A 17527-nucleotide genomic window follows, 5' to 3' on the forward strand; every position below is an offset into this window, starting at 1 on the left:
TATCAGAGAAAATAAGCTTTAAAACAAAGGTCATAGAGAAAGACACTGTATAATGATAATGAGATCAACTCAAGAAGAGGATTCTGTATTTTATTAACATATATGTACCCAGTATCAGTTCAGTCGCTCAGTCATGTCCAGCTCTTTGCAACCCCATGAATCGCAGCACCCCAGGCCTCCCTGTCCATCACCAACTCCCGGAGTTCACTCAAACTCACGTCCATTGAGTCAGTGATGCCATCCAGCCATCTCATCCTCTGTCGTCCCCTTCTCCTCCTGCCCCTAATCCCGCCCAGCATCAGAGTCTTTTCCAATGAGTTAACTCTTTGCATGAGGTGGCCAAAGTATTGGAGTTTCAGCTTTAGCATCAGTCAGAGCACTTAAATACATAAAGGGAGAAATTGACAGAAACATAATAATAGTAGGTGACTTTAAGACCTCACTGACATCAAAGGACAGATCTTTTGGACAGAAAATCAATAAGGCAACAGAGATCCTAAAATAACACTATAATCATTTACTTAATTCATTTCTTCCAGACATTACATTGAAAAAAAAAAAAAAAACAACCATTATTTTCAAGTGCACACAGAATGTGCTCAGGAATAGACCACATACTAGATCACAAAACAAGCCTCAACAGGTTTAAGAAAATAGAAATTACTTCAAGCACATTTTCTGACCACAACTATATGAAATTAGAAATCAAACATAGAAGGGAAAATTGGAAAAGAAAGAACACATGGGGACTAAATATGCTACTAAAAACAATGGACCAACAATAAAATCAAAGAAATAAAAAAAATACATTGAAACAATTGAAAATGAATCCACAACCTTACAAAATCTAAGAAATGTAGCAAAAGCAGTTCTAAGAGGGAAATTCAAAATGATATAGGCATTCTGCAAAAAAATATAAAAAAAACTCAAGCAACCTAAACTACCACATAAAATAACTAGAAAAAGAACAAGAAGCAAAATGTAAAGTTAGCAGAAGGAAGAAAACAAAGATCAGAGGCAATAAAATGGAGATTGAGAACAACAACAGAAAAAGAAATCAGGAGCTGCCTTTTTAAAATGATAAACAAAAATCAATAAACTGAAGAGAGGACTCAAGAGAAAGGAGAAATAACAGATACAGCAGAGATGCAAAAAAGTATAAGAAAATACTATGAGCATATGCCAACAAACTGGGCAACCTAGAAGTAATGGAAAAATTTCCTGAAGAACAGCTTGCCAACAAGAATCAAGAAGAAACAGTTTGAATAAATCGTCAGTCTATATGAAATAGAATCTAAGACAAATAAGCAAAAAGAAAACCAAATATCTTCCTGCAAACAAAAGTCCAGGATTGGATGCCTTCACTGGGAAATTCTACCACATAATTATTTATATGCATCCTTCTCAAAATGTTCAAGTTGGTTTTAGAAAAGGCAGAGGAACCAGAGATCAAATTGCCAACATCCACTGGATCATCGAAAAAGCAACAGACTTCCAGAAAAACATCTATTTCTGCTTTATTGACTATACCAAAGCCTTTGACTGTGTGATTCACAATAAACTGTGGAAAATTCTGAAAGAGATGGGAATACCAGACCTGACCTGCCTCTTGAGAAACCTGTATGCAGGTAAAGAAGCAACAGTTAGAACTGGATATGGAACAACAGACTGGTTCCAAATAGGAAAAGGAGTACATCAAGGCTGGATATTGTCACCCTGCTTATTTAACGTTATATGTAGAGTACATCATGAGAAACGTTGGGCCGGATGAAGCACAAGCTGGAATCAAGACTGTTGGGAGAAATATCAATAACCTCAGATACGCAGATAACACCATCCTTATGGCAGAAAGTGAAGAGAAACTAAAGAGCCTCTTAATGAAAGTGAAAGAGGAGAGCAAAAAGTTGGCTTAAAGCTCAACATTCAGAAAACGAGGATCATGGCATCTGGTCCCATCACTTCATGGCAAATAGAAGGGGAAACAGTGGAAACAATGGCTGACTTTATTTTGGGGGGCTCCAAAATCACTGCAGATGGTGACTGCAGCCATTAAATTAAAAGACGCTTACTCCTTGGAAGGAAAGTTATGACCAACCTAGATAGCATATTCAAAAGCAGAGACATTATTTTGCCAACAAAGGTCCATCTAGTCAAGGCTATGTTTTTCTGGTAGTCATGTATGGATGTGAGAGTTGGACTATAAAGAAAGCTGAGCGCCAAAGAATTGATGCTTTTGAACTGTGCTGTTGGAGAAGACTCTTGAGAGTCCATTGGACTGAAAGGAGGTCCAATCAGTCCATCCCAAAGGAGATCAGTCCTGGGTGTTCATTGGAAGGCCTAATGCTAAAGCTGAAACTCCAATATTTTGGCCACCTCATGTGAAGAGCTGACTCATTGGAAAAGACCCTGATGCTGAGAAAGATTGAGGGCAGGAGGAGAAGGGGATGACAGAGGATGAGATGGTTGGATGGCATCACCGACTCAATGGACATGAGTTTGTGTAAACTCCAGGAGTTGGTGATGGCCAGGGACGCCTGGTGTGCTGCGGTTCATGGGGTTGCAAAGAGTCAGACACGACTGAGCAACCGAACTGAACTGATCCTTCTCAAAATTTACCAAAAAACTGAAGAGAACAGACTACTCCCCAAATCATTCTACAAAGCTACCATCAGCCTGATAACAAAACCAGACAAAGCCACTACAAAAAAAGAAAATTATATGTCAATATCTTTGATAAGTATAAAGGTAAAAATCCTTAACAAAATACCAGCAAACTGAATCCAACAACAAAGAAGAATAATATTGTACAACATGATCAAGTTGGATTCATCCCAGGGTCACAAGGATGGCTCATCATGCACTAATCAATGTAATATACCACATTAACAAAAGAAAAGACAAAAACTACATGATCATCTCAAAAGATGATAGATGTATTGACAAAATTCAATATCCATTCATGATCAAACTCTGACCAAAGTGGGTATAGTGGGAGCATATCTCAACATAATAAGAATCATAGCCAATACAATACTCAATGATGAAAACTTTAAAGCCTTTCTGTTAAATTCTGGAATAAGACAAGAATGTCCAGTCTCACCATTTCTATTCAACATCATATCAGAAGTTCTAGCTACAACAATCAGACAAAAAATAAAAGATCTCCAAATTGGAAAGGAAGAGGTAAAATTGCCATTTCATGCAGATAACATGACATACCATATACAAAATTCTACAAGCTCCACACAAAAATTACTAAAACTGATAAATGAGGTCAGCAACACAGCAAGATAAGTGTATAATAATGTTTCATTTCTTTATAATAATATCAAAAAGAGAAAGTAAAAAAAAAAATCTCATTGTGTCTAAAAAATGAAATATCTAGGCATAGACCTAGTCAAGGAGGAGAAAGACCTATGCACTTAGAACAATAAAACAGTGATAAAGGAAATGACAATGATTAAAAAAAAAATGGAAAGATGCCCCATGCCCTTGGATTGGAAGAATATTGTTAAAATGTCCATACTACTCAAAGAAATTTACAGATTTAATGTGATCCCCCTGGAGAAGGAAATGGCAGAATACTCCAGTATTCTTGCCTGGAAAATCCCAAGGGCAGCAGAGCCTGGTAGGCTACTGTCCATGGGGTCACAAAGAGTTGGACATGATTGAGCGACTTCACTTTTTCACTATCAAATTATCCATGATATTTTCCACAGAATTAGAATAAAGAACCCTAAAATTTATGTGGAACCACAAAAGACCCAGAATTGCCAAGGAAATCCTGAGGAAAAAAAAACAAAACTGGGGGCAAAACTCTCCCAGACTTCAGACAATACTACAAAGCTGCTGCTGCTAAGTCACTTCAGTCGTGTCTGACTCTGTGCGACCCCATAGATGGCAGCCCACCAGGCTCCCCCGTCCCTGGGATTCTCCAGGCAAGAACACTGGAGTGGGTTGCCATTTCCTCCTCCAATGCATGAAAGTGAAAAGTGAAAGTGAAGTCGCTCAGTTGTGTCCGACTCTTCACGACCCCATGGACTGTAGCCTACCAGGCTCCTCCGTCCATGCGATTTCCCAGGCAAGAGTACTGGAGTGGGTTGCCATTGCCTTCTCCAACTACAAAGCCATGGTAATCAAATCAGCGTGATATTGGCACAAAAACAGACATATAGGCCAATGCAACAGAATAGAGATCCCTGAAATAAACCCACACACCTATGGACAACTAGTCTTTGACAAAGGAGGCAAGAATAAACAATGGAGAAAAGACAGTCTCTCCAGCAGTTGGTATTGGGAAGATGGATAGGTGCAGGTAAATCAAAGAAGTTACAAGATGCCCTTACATCATCCAGAAATAAACTCAAAATGGTTTAAAGACTTTAATATAAGACATGACACCCTAATATTCCCAGAATATAGGCAAAATATCAATCCCCCAAGGCAATAGAAATAAAAGCAAACATAAACAAATGGTATATGATCAAAAGCCTTTTCACAGCAAAAGAAGCCATTAACAAAATGAAAAGTAAACCCACACACTGGGAGAAAATATTTGCAAATAATTTGACCAGCAAGGCATTAATTTCTCAAATATACAAATAACTCATAGAAGTCAATAGCAACAACAAAAACAACCCAATCAACAAACAGGCAGAAGACCTAAATATACATCTCTCCAAAGAAAACATACAGATGGCCAGAAGGCACAGGAAAAGATGCTCATCATTACTTATTAGGCAAATGCAACTCAAAACTACAATGAGGTATCACCTCACAGTGGTCAGATTGGCCATCATTAAAAAGTCTACAAATAACAAATGCTGGAGGGGGTCTGGAGAGAAGGGAATCCTCCTACACTGTTGGTGGGGTTATAAATTGGTACAGTCACTATGGAAAACAGTATGGAGGTTCCCCAAAAAACTAAAAATAGAGCTACCATATGATCCACCAATCCCACTCCTGGGTATATAACCAGACAAAATTATACTTTGAAAAGACACATGAACCTCAAATGTTCACAGTTAGCACTATTTACAATAGCCAAGACATGGAAACAACCTCAATGTCCATCAACAGATGAATGGATAAAGATGCGGTGTATTTATACAGTGGGCTATTACTCAGCCATAAAGAAGGATGCAATAATGTCATTTTCAGCAACATGGTTGCAACTAGAGAGTATCATACTAAGTGAAATCAGAAAGAAGAATACCATATCACTTATATGTGGACTCTTAAACATGATACAAATGAACCTAAGTACAAAAGAGAAACATAAAGATACAGAGAACAGACTTGCAGCTGCAAAGGGCGGGGTGGATGGGGGAGGGAAGGATTTCATATTTCAGCTTCTTCATATTCCAATTTTACTGAATATGGCTCCTTCAGCCCTAAAGCTATTCTTCTGAAAACATTTATAAAATGTTGTTATTCTTTCTGGAGTAATGTGTTGCCATTATCAGCTATTCCTGAATTAGGATGTGCTATCTCCTCTCTTGCAAAGCTACAGGAAAGGAGGTCTTCTTCACCAGGGCTATCCTTAACCTTTCTTTTCCCTAGCTCTTGTAATTGGAGACCCCAAACAAGTTATTTCATCTCCCTAAGCTCTCAAATCCTTTTCTGCAAGGTGGGAATAATATGATCACCTCACCCTGTTGTGAGGATTTACTCTGTTACATGTGGTTATCTAGCTTTATTAACACCATTTGCAAAAGAGACGGTCTTTGTAACCCCTACTGCATGTAGTAGGCACTCAGAAAATACATTTTTTTCCCCCACTGTTTCCTGACCAAGCATGTTTGTTTTTCTAACCAGTAAAGCATTGTCCCTGGTGTTTTGTTTTTTCACGTTCACTCACATTTATTCATTCAATATTTATTGATGACTGCACACACCAAGCATTGTTCTAGGTTCTGGGGGATAACTGAGTGAACCACACAGAGGAGGCCCCGACTTCATCGAGTGGCTTGGTCTTAGCACAGAGGCGGGGCTATGTTCTCCTCTAGCTACATTTGAATGGATCTTTCCCAGTGTGAGCTCCCAGCTGGCACAACCTTGTTTCATTTCTCCATTTCCTTTTACTTCGATTTCTGGTACTTTCCTCCAACACTCATAGCTTGTGGCAGTATATGATTCAGAGGGAAATAACTTGGAAAACTAGACTAAATGCTCAAAGATGCATAAAGGGTTGCAAAAGTACCCCCATGGTGTTTGACAACTACCAAAGCTCCAAGATAAACAAGGCTAAGAAATATTCGTGTTTAATGAAACCCAGCATTCCTCATCGGCAGAAGTCTTCAGCGCAGACAGCATGAGAACTGGAGGTGCTTGGATCAAATTGCCGTACTGACAAACTTGCTTTCCTCCACATTGCTACCAGACAAATTGTAGCCAAATGACTCTCAGATAAATTTGTTCTCATTCCTCCAAACCTGTAAGATAAGGTTCTGCTCTTTTGTGAGTCTCTAGCATGGAGCTCAGTGTCTAGTACCAGGCAGCCTATGTGTTCTTCTTTGTCTCCTCCTGGTATACTCTTAGCTCCTCAAAGTCTGGGCCACCAGCCTATTTGTCTTTGCATTCTTAAGCCAAGCACAAGGCTTGGTACACAATAGACACTCAGCACACATTTGATAATCGAACAAAGGAATGAACAAAAGGATGGAAGGGTGTTAGAGGAAATTTTTGGAAGCTGGTGCTCAGCACACAAGCTCTGACACATCAGGAAGGGAGAGGCTGGGCTGGGTGGGGGTCATGACTGCAATCTGAGGGCTGGGTCCCTCCAAGAACTGAGGACCCAGCGTCAACGTCCCTGCCCTCCTGGTGACACAGGGTCATGTCTGTGCAAGGCCGCTCCCCTCCCCCATCGCATAACAGGAGGCCTCCTGTGATCAGCCTGCTTTGGAAAACTGCTTGCACCTGGCCTGGAAGAACACAATTAAAAGACGCTGTAAAAATTGACAGATCCCAGTGCGGAAGGCCGAAAATACATTACAATTCCAATCGAACTATAAATAAAGCCCCTAAATTAAATAAATCTCGCACAATTATGGATTAAAACATGTTTAGTGTTAATGGCCTTGCACACGGACCCTGACTCCCGAAATTGTTGCTGAGGCTGCATGGCTGGGGGATTGCATCATAATTAACACCAGCCCATCCCTGGAGGGGCTGGCCTGAAGTTCAACTGCGGGCCTTCAGGATGTGAGGCGGGTACCAACCTGGCCCCCCGCTTTCTGATGCTTACCCAGCCCCTTCTTGGTGACACTGACTTTTTTCCTGGAAGACTTTGACCTGGAGATGGTCATTAATGCACAGCACCTGCCCTTGGACACAAAGTCTTATTTTGGGCTGAGCTTTCTGTCTCCCCAGAAACCTGGGTCTCACAGATCCAAGTGCTCCAAATAAGTGAGTCAATACCAAAAAGGGATTGTTGAAGAAATACCTGGATGGTTCAGCTATTTGCTCACACTACCCTGTTGCTTTGAAGCCCATAAACTGTAATCCATTTAACCAGAAACAATATCATGCATTAGAATGTCCCATGTTTCCTCTAATACAGAGGCCCCCAATCTTTGGGGCACCAGGGACCGGTTTTGTGGAAGACAATTTTTCCATGGATCCAGAGGAGTGGGGTTGGAGTTGGGGAAGGTTCAGGTGATAATGTGAGTGACAAGCACTGGCAGATAAAACTTCACTTGCTGGCCCACCACTCACCTCCTGTGGTGCAGCCAGCTTCCTAACAGGCTATGCATGGGTAGTGGTCCATGGCCTGGAGTTTGGGGACCCCTGCTTTATTAATACTCCAACTTCAATTGCTAGAACCAAGGAGGTCAGTAACACCATGAAGGAGAATTAAAGGTACACAAGTTCTAGCTACCCCCCAAGCAAGTCTGAGTCCTAAAATTTAGGAAACTTTACAGGAGAAAACCATTTTCTGTTTTCATTTAAGACAAATGAAAACCATTTTCATTTAAGATAGATTCTTACCTGTAACTGTTGTTGAACAGAAGGAAGGAGGCCACAGGCCCTGTGTAAGCGCTCCCAGATGCAGGGTGATGCCACGGGTGTCCGAGTCAGCATGGGAAGCTGCCTGGTGCCCGCTGCCAACACTATCATGGACTGAGTGCATGCTCACCTCAGTTTCAGTTTCAGGTCTCCAAACTGAGGTTAATAATAGTACTTACCTCTTGGTCACGAGGATCTGGCACACAGAAAGCACCTGTGAATGCCTGCTGTTGTTCCGATCATCATTGTAAAGCAAGCCCCATTCTTACTCACCTGTTTCAACTCTGGAGGGCATGGGCCTTGTTCCCCCAAGGAAGGGGCCACAGGCTTGTTTGCAGGCGTGCAGAGGGAACACACTCAGGTGACTAGCTTTTATGTATGTAAAAATCTATATAAAGATTGATTTCCAGGACTTGGCTTATGTGATTGTGAAGTCTGTTAGGCAAGCTTGAAAACCACAGGGCAGGCTCAGGAAGGGCAACCAGAAGGCTCAAGCATGATCCGAAACTGCATTCCACAGGTGGAATTTCTTCTTCTTCAAGGAAGACTTGGTCCTGTTTTTAAGGCTTTTCAACTGATTGAGCCAGCCCATCCAGATAATCTAGAATGTTGCTTAAAGTAAACTGACTGTAGACTTTAGTCACAGGTACAAAATAACTTCACAGCAACGCCCAGAATAATGTTTGATTGAATAACTGAGGGTTATAGCTGAGCCAAGCTAACGTGTTAAGCTGATCCATCACACCTGAGGTTGTCAAGAATGGCCCTGCAATGAAAATACAGGTCTCCTGCCCCAGTGAAGTCTCTTCCTTGTTGTGCCTTCCAACTGCCCGAGGCAAAGAAGAGTAGTGTATGCTAATGCCTCCTCTGAATGTGACCACAGGAAATTTCCAGACAGCTTAATCTCCAGAAGGATGTCTTTTCTCTTGTAATGAACTGCAAAGGCCTCTGGAAAATAGTGAGTTCATTGTGTGAGGAACCATATTCAACCTCCAAAAAGAGGAATGAAGGAAGCCCTTCCTTGTGGACCATGATCAGAAGATAGATGGAGACAGGGCTCATGTTTTGTACAGTATGCCTGTTGGGTTGTTTGGGGCTGGCTTCCAGCAAGATTGTCAGTGCTGGGCCATTTTGGTTGTTATTTAGTTTGCCTACCAACACTGGACAGAGGATGGACTTCCTTAGGCTGGTGTGGTTTAAAGACAGTAGCCACTTAAGATACATCTGACAGCTTAGACAGAGTCTCTAAGACACAATCCCTTCTGTGAACCCCAACCTGGAGGTGGGGAAATGGTCATAGCCTGGGGTGGCAAAGATTGTTATCATTAGTTAATGCTGCAGAAATCCTCCCAGAGGGCTGCCTGGCCCCACAGAATCTCCTCACAGCTGAGCAGAGTTACAGAGAGACTGTAAAAGTACATGGAGATGGCTGCTTGCAAAATCAGAAGCGCGATAGAAGGGAAGGCACAGACTACAGAGTCCAGCAATGGCTAAGCTCTTCTTATACGTCAGATCTCTAATCTTTCCTCTTCCTTATCTACCCTCTGCTTTCTTTTTCTACCACATCTCTCAGCCTCCAGCTCCAAAAATTTCTCTGCTTTTATGGGCTCAAGTGATTCAGTTGGGCTGCCTTCTTTTTAAAGCTCAGCTAATTAGTAAGCTTAAGTATATCTGTAAAACCCCATTCACAACAGTACCTAGGTTAGTGTTTGGTTAAATCACCAGGGACAAGCATTGTAGCTGGCTCTGAAGATGGAGGATGCAGAGCAGGAGCTGGCTTTCTCTAAAAGCGGAGAAGCGCCTCCAATGAAAGTCAGCCAGGAAAGGGGGACCTCAGTCTACAGCCTCATGAAACTGAATTCTGCCATGATTCTGGAAGCAGATTTTCACCCAGAGCTTCTGGTCTTCACCATACAGCTCTACTAATTTCTTAATTTTAACCCAGAGAATCCCTGTCAGACTTCTGATCTGTAATCTTCAGATAATAAATTTGCATTGTTTTAAGCCACCAAGTTCGTGATAAATTGTTACAGTAGCAGTCAAATACTTATATTCTCTCTTCCCACTTTGGGTTAGACCCATGCTAGTGGCCTCATCCCACCACCTCCCTGAAAAACAATTTGTCCACCTAAGTAGGACACCTTTTGTTTATTATGAAGAATAAATTGGCTTTTCCGTATGTCAGCTGAATCCTAATGTATCAAGGAACAGACTGGAATAGTGTCTCACTGTGGCCTCTCAGCAAAAGCCTCATTCATGATGAATTCTCTCCCTCCTAGAAGGCAGAAATGGTTGCATTAGAAGTACTCCATCTCTAGCTCTATTCACAAGAGCCAAGGCATGAAAACAACTTAAGTGTCCATCCACAGATGAATGGATATATATATATATACACACCACATAATCTTCCATTATATATGTACATATATAATGGAATACTACTCAGCCATAAAAAAGAATGAAATAATGCCATTTGCAGCAACATGGATGGACCTAGTGATTACCATACTAAGTGCAGTAAGTCAGAAAGAGAAACAATTATCATCTTAGGTCCAACCATCTTACCTTGAAGAATGTAGGCAAAAAAAAAAAATCATAGGATGGAGTAGCAGGAAAAATGATGTTCCTATAGTATTCTTGCCTGGAGAATCCTATGGACAGAGGAGCCTGGTGGGCTACAGTCCATGGAGTCACAAAGAGTTGGCCACGACTGAGCGACATGCACACACACACACACAGTTATACAATATAAGGTGCGTGTATGTGTGTCAGGGCTACTCTGTCTCTGAAATCCTGATAGCACCTGTAGCCTGAACTATATACTAGCTTGAAACCATACACTAGTTCTACAACTTACCTCCACAGCAGAATTGTATTCTTGCAGATAAGGACCACATTTTCAAAAAAGAAAAATCTGGAAAACTGTCTTACTTGCTTTTATCCCAGTTATACAATGCTCCATAGTATGTTTATTGCATAATATAGTCAGCTGTTCATCTACTGAACATTTCCGTTCTATTTATTTCTTTGCTATTATGTAACATATCTGGTCCCATCACTTCATGGGAAATAGATGGGGAAACAGTGGAAACAGTGTCAGACTTAATTTTTTTGGGCTCCAAAATCACTGCAGATGGTGACTGCAGCCATGAAATTAAAAGATGCTTACTCCTTGGAAGGAAAGTTATGACCAACCTAGATAGCATATTGAAAAGCAGAGACATTACTTTGCCAACAAAGGTCTGTCTAGTCAAGGCTATGGTTTTTCCTGTGGTCATGTATGGATGTGAGAGTTGGACTGTGAAGAAAGCTGAGTGCCAAAGAATTGATGCTTTTGAACTGTGGTGTTGGAGAAGACTCTTGAGAGTCCCTTGGACTGCAAGGAGATCCAACCAGTCCATTCTGAAGGAGATCAGCCCTGGGTGTTCTTTGGAAAGAATGATGCTAAAGCTGAAACTCCAGTACTTTGGCCACCTCATGCAAAGAGCTGACTCATTGGAAAAGACTCTGATGCTGGGAGGGATTGGGGGCAGGAGGAGAAGGGAACAACAGAGGATGAGACGGCTGGATGGCATCACTGACTTGATGGACGTGAGTCTTGAGTGAACTCCGGGAGTTGGTGATGGACAGGGAGGCCTGGCGTGCTGCGATTCATGGGGTCGCAAAGAGTCGGACACGACTGAACTGAACTGAACATACCACCATGAGAATGTACAAGAAATTTTGTTATTTATTCTCTATTTCTCTAGGAAATACTTCTGAATTAAGACCAAGAGGTGAAAAACCCTTGAAAGGAGTTGTATATTTCCATGTTGCTCTCCCCCAGATTAGGAACATTTAACCTTCTCATCAGCCATATGTGGAAAATGCCAGGCTCATGTTCTCCAGTGCTACTATTACATTAAAGTCTTTGTTGAGAAAACAGTAGAGAAAACAACAGAGAAATTATCTCCTTGTGTAGTCTTCCTTTTGTAAATTACCAATGAGGTAAATGTATATTATGAACATATTTACCACCTCTTATGTTTCTCCATTTAAAATATTGAGTTCATAGTGTTTCTCCTAACATTTTCAGTGAGTTTTTTGTATATCAAAGGCAAGAGTCACTCTCTCTTTCTTGTGGAAAATATTTTCTCCAGTTTTACTCACGATGATTTTTGATGTTCAGAAGATAGTTTCAAACTTTTGACTTAATTAAATATACAAAAATGAAATTCCTTTGTTAGTTCTTGCATTGCTTTTACATTTAAGACAGTCTTTTCTCTGCAGAGATTATTCAATATTTGGTCTCTTTCTGGTTTTTATAGACTGCTTTTATTTATTTATTGGTAATCATTTTATTTTTCCAATTATTATTTTTTAATTGGAATATAGTTGCTTAACACAGACTGTATACCTAACTCTAATCCAACTAGAATTTATTTTGGTTAATGATAAACTAATTTGAAAAACTTCCTCCCTCAAAGCATTCTCATTTATGAATTTGATTTATTTTTTCAGTATAGAATTATTTATTTATTTTTATTATAAAAGTGATATTTGTTTAGTGGAAAATTCAAATAATTAGTAAACAGAAAAACAAGAAAGGGGAGGTTACCTACAGTTACCTCCATGTTGGTTTCCTTCCAGATTTTCTTTTATTATAAACCTTTAAAAATAATGGCAATATGTGATTTTGTTTTTACTTAACTAGATATTGATAGTATTTTTTCCATACAGAGATTTAACTCACTTTTAAAACAGATATTTGATATTCCACTAAATACTCAATATAATTTAATGAGTTCTCTATTTATAAAATGTAGATGTTTTTGATTTTCATGATTAACAGTTAGCAATGAATAGTCTTGCACATGAATTAATAACCTACCCAATTATTTTCTTAGGATCGATTCTTCCATAGTAATTGATGGGTCCAAAGATATATATGCTTGAAGTTTTAACACATATTTACAAATGACCTCTGTAAAGTTTAAACCTTGTTGCCTTTCCACCAGTAATTTTGTTTTCTCATAGTTTCTTCAACATGAGATTCTCAATTACCAATCCAGGGTGCCATATTTAAGAGGAACCTTTTACATCTTGGAGGTATACATTTATCACTAAAATTCTCTAACACATGACAACAAAGTGTCTCATTCTTATTGAACTCAAGTTGTCTGAAGATTTCCTGACTGAGGAGCTACGCTTAAGGAGGGCAAGGCTCTGACCGTCCTGTCACTGGTGGCTCCGGTAGCTCTGGTCACTGATAGCCCTGTGTTTTGGGGGTCTGCATGTTCTCAGTCTACTGAAGTTGTGGTTGGGGATTATTTGTAGCCTCTATTCCATTCTATTGTTGGTGGTGGAAAGTGTTCATGGTGTCATTGCATAGTTTAACAAAGCATGTTTAAGGCTCTCCCACTCCAAAGATTCTTCTAAGCTGTTTGCTCCTTCCTTGCATTCGTGTGCCCACTCACTCAAGCCAGTTCTTCTGTGAGAATCTGGAGGATAAATGATTAAGGTTTGGGGCCAGAGAGACCTGCAGTGGAAACCTGCCTCCCTTCTCACAGCTCCACTTCTGTGGACAAGAATTTAACCTTCCTATTTGGCTTTTCTCTAAAATGAAGATAAATAATATTTACTCCACAGAGTTGTTTTGGGGTTTATTTTTCCTGTAAAGCACCCAACAGTCCCTGACTCAAATGGGCACTCAGCAAATGATATTTCTCACTATGTCCCTCAGCCGCTTCTCCTTTCCAAATGCTGGTCCCTTGGGTTTCTTTGCTTTCCCGGCCACCCTCAGCTGGTGATATCGCCCCACTGTGAGTCTCTTCTTTCTAGAGCAATTATTGCTCCTTATTTCTTGTGCTCTCTCTCCTGATGGAGCTTAAGTTCCCTGGAGACACTGTTCCATAAGCCTTTATTTTCCCAAAAGACCCAAAAGGTCTTTTCACAGGTCAGAATGTTATTGCTTTTGGCCAAAGCTATTGGCAGAACTGACAATCATTGGGTCTTTAAAATACAACATAAGATGAATGTACGACAAAATCAATGTAGATATTTGGGGGAAAGAAACAATATGCTAGTATTTGTTTCATGGGATAAATCATCAGGCAAATGGATCAGATTTTTCAAGAAGCTTTAGCTCAGTTTTGTTCAAGGGATGGGTACACATAGAGACTTGATTCATTCTGTTCAGCTGGCAATTTAATTTTTCCTTATGTTTTAAATTGCTTGGGCTTATTGGAATTACATGAGCATTTCCCATAGTGTGAAGGTGTTAGTTGCTCAGTCGTGTCTGACTCTTTGTGAACCTATGGACTATAGCCTACCAGGATCTTCTGTCCATGGGGTTTTCCAGGCAAGAACACTGGAGTGGGTTGTCATTCCCTTCTCCAGGGGATCTTCCTGACCCAGGGATTGAACCCAGGTCTCCTGCACTGCAGGCAAATTCTATCTGAGCCACCAAGAAATGGGAAGTGGAGAGGTGGGTGATATTCAACATAGTGTAGAAGGCACTTTAGCTCAGGGATCTTACCCGTTAAGTAAACTAGGAAAAGCTATGATTCCCATGTTCTCTGATGGCTGTTGACACAGTTTGGATACAACTTGCTATTACTTCTCCATCATGTCCAGTCATGCACGTTCACTCAGAATCTGGCTGCAGACTCTGCTGATCTGGGCTCTCCTCTCACCCACCTCTCCTTGCCCCCATGCATTACCTGTGCCAGCGTGTCTGGACAGCCTGCCATTTTCCCCACACTGTCTCTTTCTGCTGTTCTTTCCACCCTCACTCTCCACCCTCATTTCCTGACAAACTTTCCTCCTCCCACTCCCATCTAATCACAATTATCTCATCCTTCAAGGTTGACATTCAATTTCTGCCATCTCCAGATTAAATATTTCCCTCTGGACTGATCTCACAGCACTTTGTCCAAATCCTCACCACCTCCCTGACCACCCTCTTCAGTCTTCACTGCTGGCTCCTTTGTATCTTTCTGCCGCCCAAATGCTGGAGTACTTCCAAGCAGAGTCCTTGATCCCTTTGCATGGCTGCTCTCTCTGGACTCCTTTTCAAAGTGACTCATCCAGGAATATGATATTAAATATTATCATCATCAGTATGCAGGTGACTTCCCAGTTAATCTCTTCAATCTAGAACTCTCATGGAACTCCAGGCTTGAACACACACACAGCCACATCTTCTAATCTGCTCGGATACTAATGGGCTTTTCAAATTCACCATGCCCCCAAATCATCTCTTGATTTTGCCTGCTCAAATCTGCTCCCACCTGAGAAAAGAACCCAGTATTTGCTCATTCCCTCAGACAAAAAACCCCGGCCTCATCCTTGGCTTCTTTGTGTCACACACTAATAGGCATCTCAAACTCAATATGCCCCCAACTCATCTCTTGATTTCACCATTTTACAAAATAATCTTATAGTTTATCACTCTCTCTACTGCTGAGTCCATCATCTCTTACCCAGTTTGTCCCAAACTATTCTCATGAAGGATCCTGATAAACTGAAAACATGTGATGTCAACTTCCCTCTCAAAACTCTCTAATGGCTTCCTACTATTGGGTTAGCCAAAAAGTTCGTTCAAGTTTTTCCAAGGAACTTTTTGGCCAACCCAATATAGTCAAGAGAGAATCCATAGTCCTTCTTGCCCAGAAGACCCTATGGGCTCTGGCCCCTGGCTCCCTCCCCAGTGCCATCTCCTGCCATTCTCTCCTTCCTCGAATTGATCTCCTAGCTCCTCCTTAAACTCCCCAGGGACACACCTGGCCTGCTCAAGACTTTTGCACTTTGTCTTCTCAGCCAGGCCTCGTTTTACAGTTTTACTTAAATGTGCCTCTTCAACAAGGCCTTCACTAACCATCCTCATTCACAGCAGCAGCTCCCCTTTCATCTCCACTGCCCTCTCCATCACCTGCCTTATTTTTCTTCATAGAATTTTCCTGAAACTATGTTCACCTGTGAAATTGTTCATTGTTTGCTGGCCCCCTCAAAAGTGTGAGCTCCCCAGGACAGGGACCTTGTCTCTCTCAGTCACTGCTCTACTGCAGCACCTTGAACAATGTCAGCACATAGTAGGTCCTCAATGTATTTGTTTCCTGTAAGAATGAATGAAAGAGACCGTTTCTCAGCCTGACTGATATAATAGCCATTTTTGGCCCTTGCCTGTGTCCTCCCTTTATTCCACCAGCAATTTGGGGAAGAGACCATTTCTTACTCTTTTGAATTGCCTTCACTTTCCCTTACCCTTGATCTATGCTTGTGAACTTGAGGTCAGAAGCTTGTGTGGGACTTCTTTGGTGGTCCCATGGTTGGGAATCTACCTACCAGTGAAGTGGACATGGCTTCAATCCCTGGTCCAGGAAGATTCCATGTACCATGGAGCAACTAAGCCCATGTGCCACGATTACTGAGCCCAGTGCCCTAGAGGCTGTGCTCTGCAACGAGAGAAGCCGCTCCAATGAGAAGCCTGTGCACCACAGCTAGAGAGTGGCCTGCATGCAGCAGCAAAGGGCCAGCACAGCCAAAATAAATAAAGGCTTGTGTGAGCTCATGAGAGGTGAGATTAAATAGGTGAGTGCTCTCCTGGGGCTACTGGAATTCTCCCCCTGGCTTTGTATCACGAGGCTGTCCCTTTAAGAGGAAGACGGTAAATCTCTGGAGAAACCTACCTCTGGTAGGTTGTCTCAAAAATGACTGAGCCCAGTAAAGGCTCCTGCTGACACTTTCATATCAGGTGACTGAATGTGGCTTCCCTCTGATCACCAGAAAAGGAAAGTGTTAGTTGCTCAGTCATGTCTGACTCTTTGCAACCCCATGAACTGTAGCCTACCAAACTATAGCCCTCTGTCCATGGAATTCTCCAGGCAAAACACTGGAGTGGGTTGCCATTCCCTTCTCCAGAGTATCTTCCCATCCCAGGGATCGAACCCAGGTCTCCTGCATTTCAGGCAGGTTCTTTACCACTGACCAGACAAATGGACAAAGATGAGCATCTGAGTTCATAAGAGTAACAGATCTACTGCATCTTCCTCTCTGCTTTGGTGGCATGTGGGTGACTCTAGGTGAATGGAGAGGAGGAGGGGTGACCGTGGCAGTGCCTGAGTGCTAAGCAGCCCCTTGAAGGGGAAGTGACCTCCCGTCATTCAGCAGGAGCCGCCCCTGGGAATAGAACAGTGGTATGAGCTGCAGGATTGGCTGGCTTGTGGGGAGCACGGTCCCATGAAGGCTCCCCCAGCCACATGCCTCCCTCCCCATCAGTGGAGTGGCCCAAGCCCCCCCATTTATTTTGCCTTTAACCCCAGTTACCATTTCACTTTTCCCCACCAATCCTGCTTAATGCAAAGCTATAAATTTTAGGACATCTGGGTGTGGGACACCTAAGCAACCCTGACGCTGATTCCTTAAGAAAACTCATTTCTTGTAATGTGAGGCCTGCTGAGGATGGCCATGTCAACTGATTAGACTTTTTACTTGGCCGTATTGATTCTGCTCTACCCCGATGCGGCCCGTAATGCCGGCT

At 41.8% G+C, this 17527-nt stretch overlaps 1 long non-coding RNA gene across 8 annotated transcripts in view; it reads right to left on the bottom strand.

The window, feature by feature from the left end:
* Window positions 1-8179, bottom strand: part of LOC147366863 (uncharacterized) — a 153480-nt gene extending 145301 nt beyond the window's left edge. For 4 of the 8 annotated variants that reach the window (XR_015169510.1, XR_015169506.1, XR_015169509.1 and 1 more), the window contains exon 1: window positions 7990-8170. This is a non-coding gene — a long non-coding RNA (uncharacterized LOC147366863). Of the gene's footprint in view, window positions 1-7989 lie in introns of all 8 variants that reach the window. The other 4 variants (XR_015169505.1, XR_015169503.1, XR_015169508.1 and 1 more) reach the window with 4 other exon arrangements.
* Window positions 8180-17527: the final 9348 nt, after the last annotated feature.

This window comes from Bos grunniens, chromosome 8, assembly GCF_055505025.1.
Source record: "Bos grunniens cultivar Pamir isolate PY7600 chromosome 8, Bosgru_T2T1.0, whole genome shotgun sequence".
In the NCBI taxonomy this organism is placed as follows: domain Eukaryota; kingdom Metazoa; phylum Chordata; class Mammalia; order Artiodactyla; family Bovidae; genus Bos; species Bos grunniens.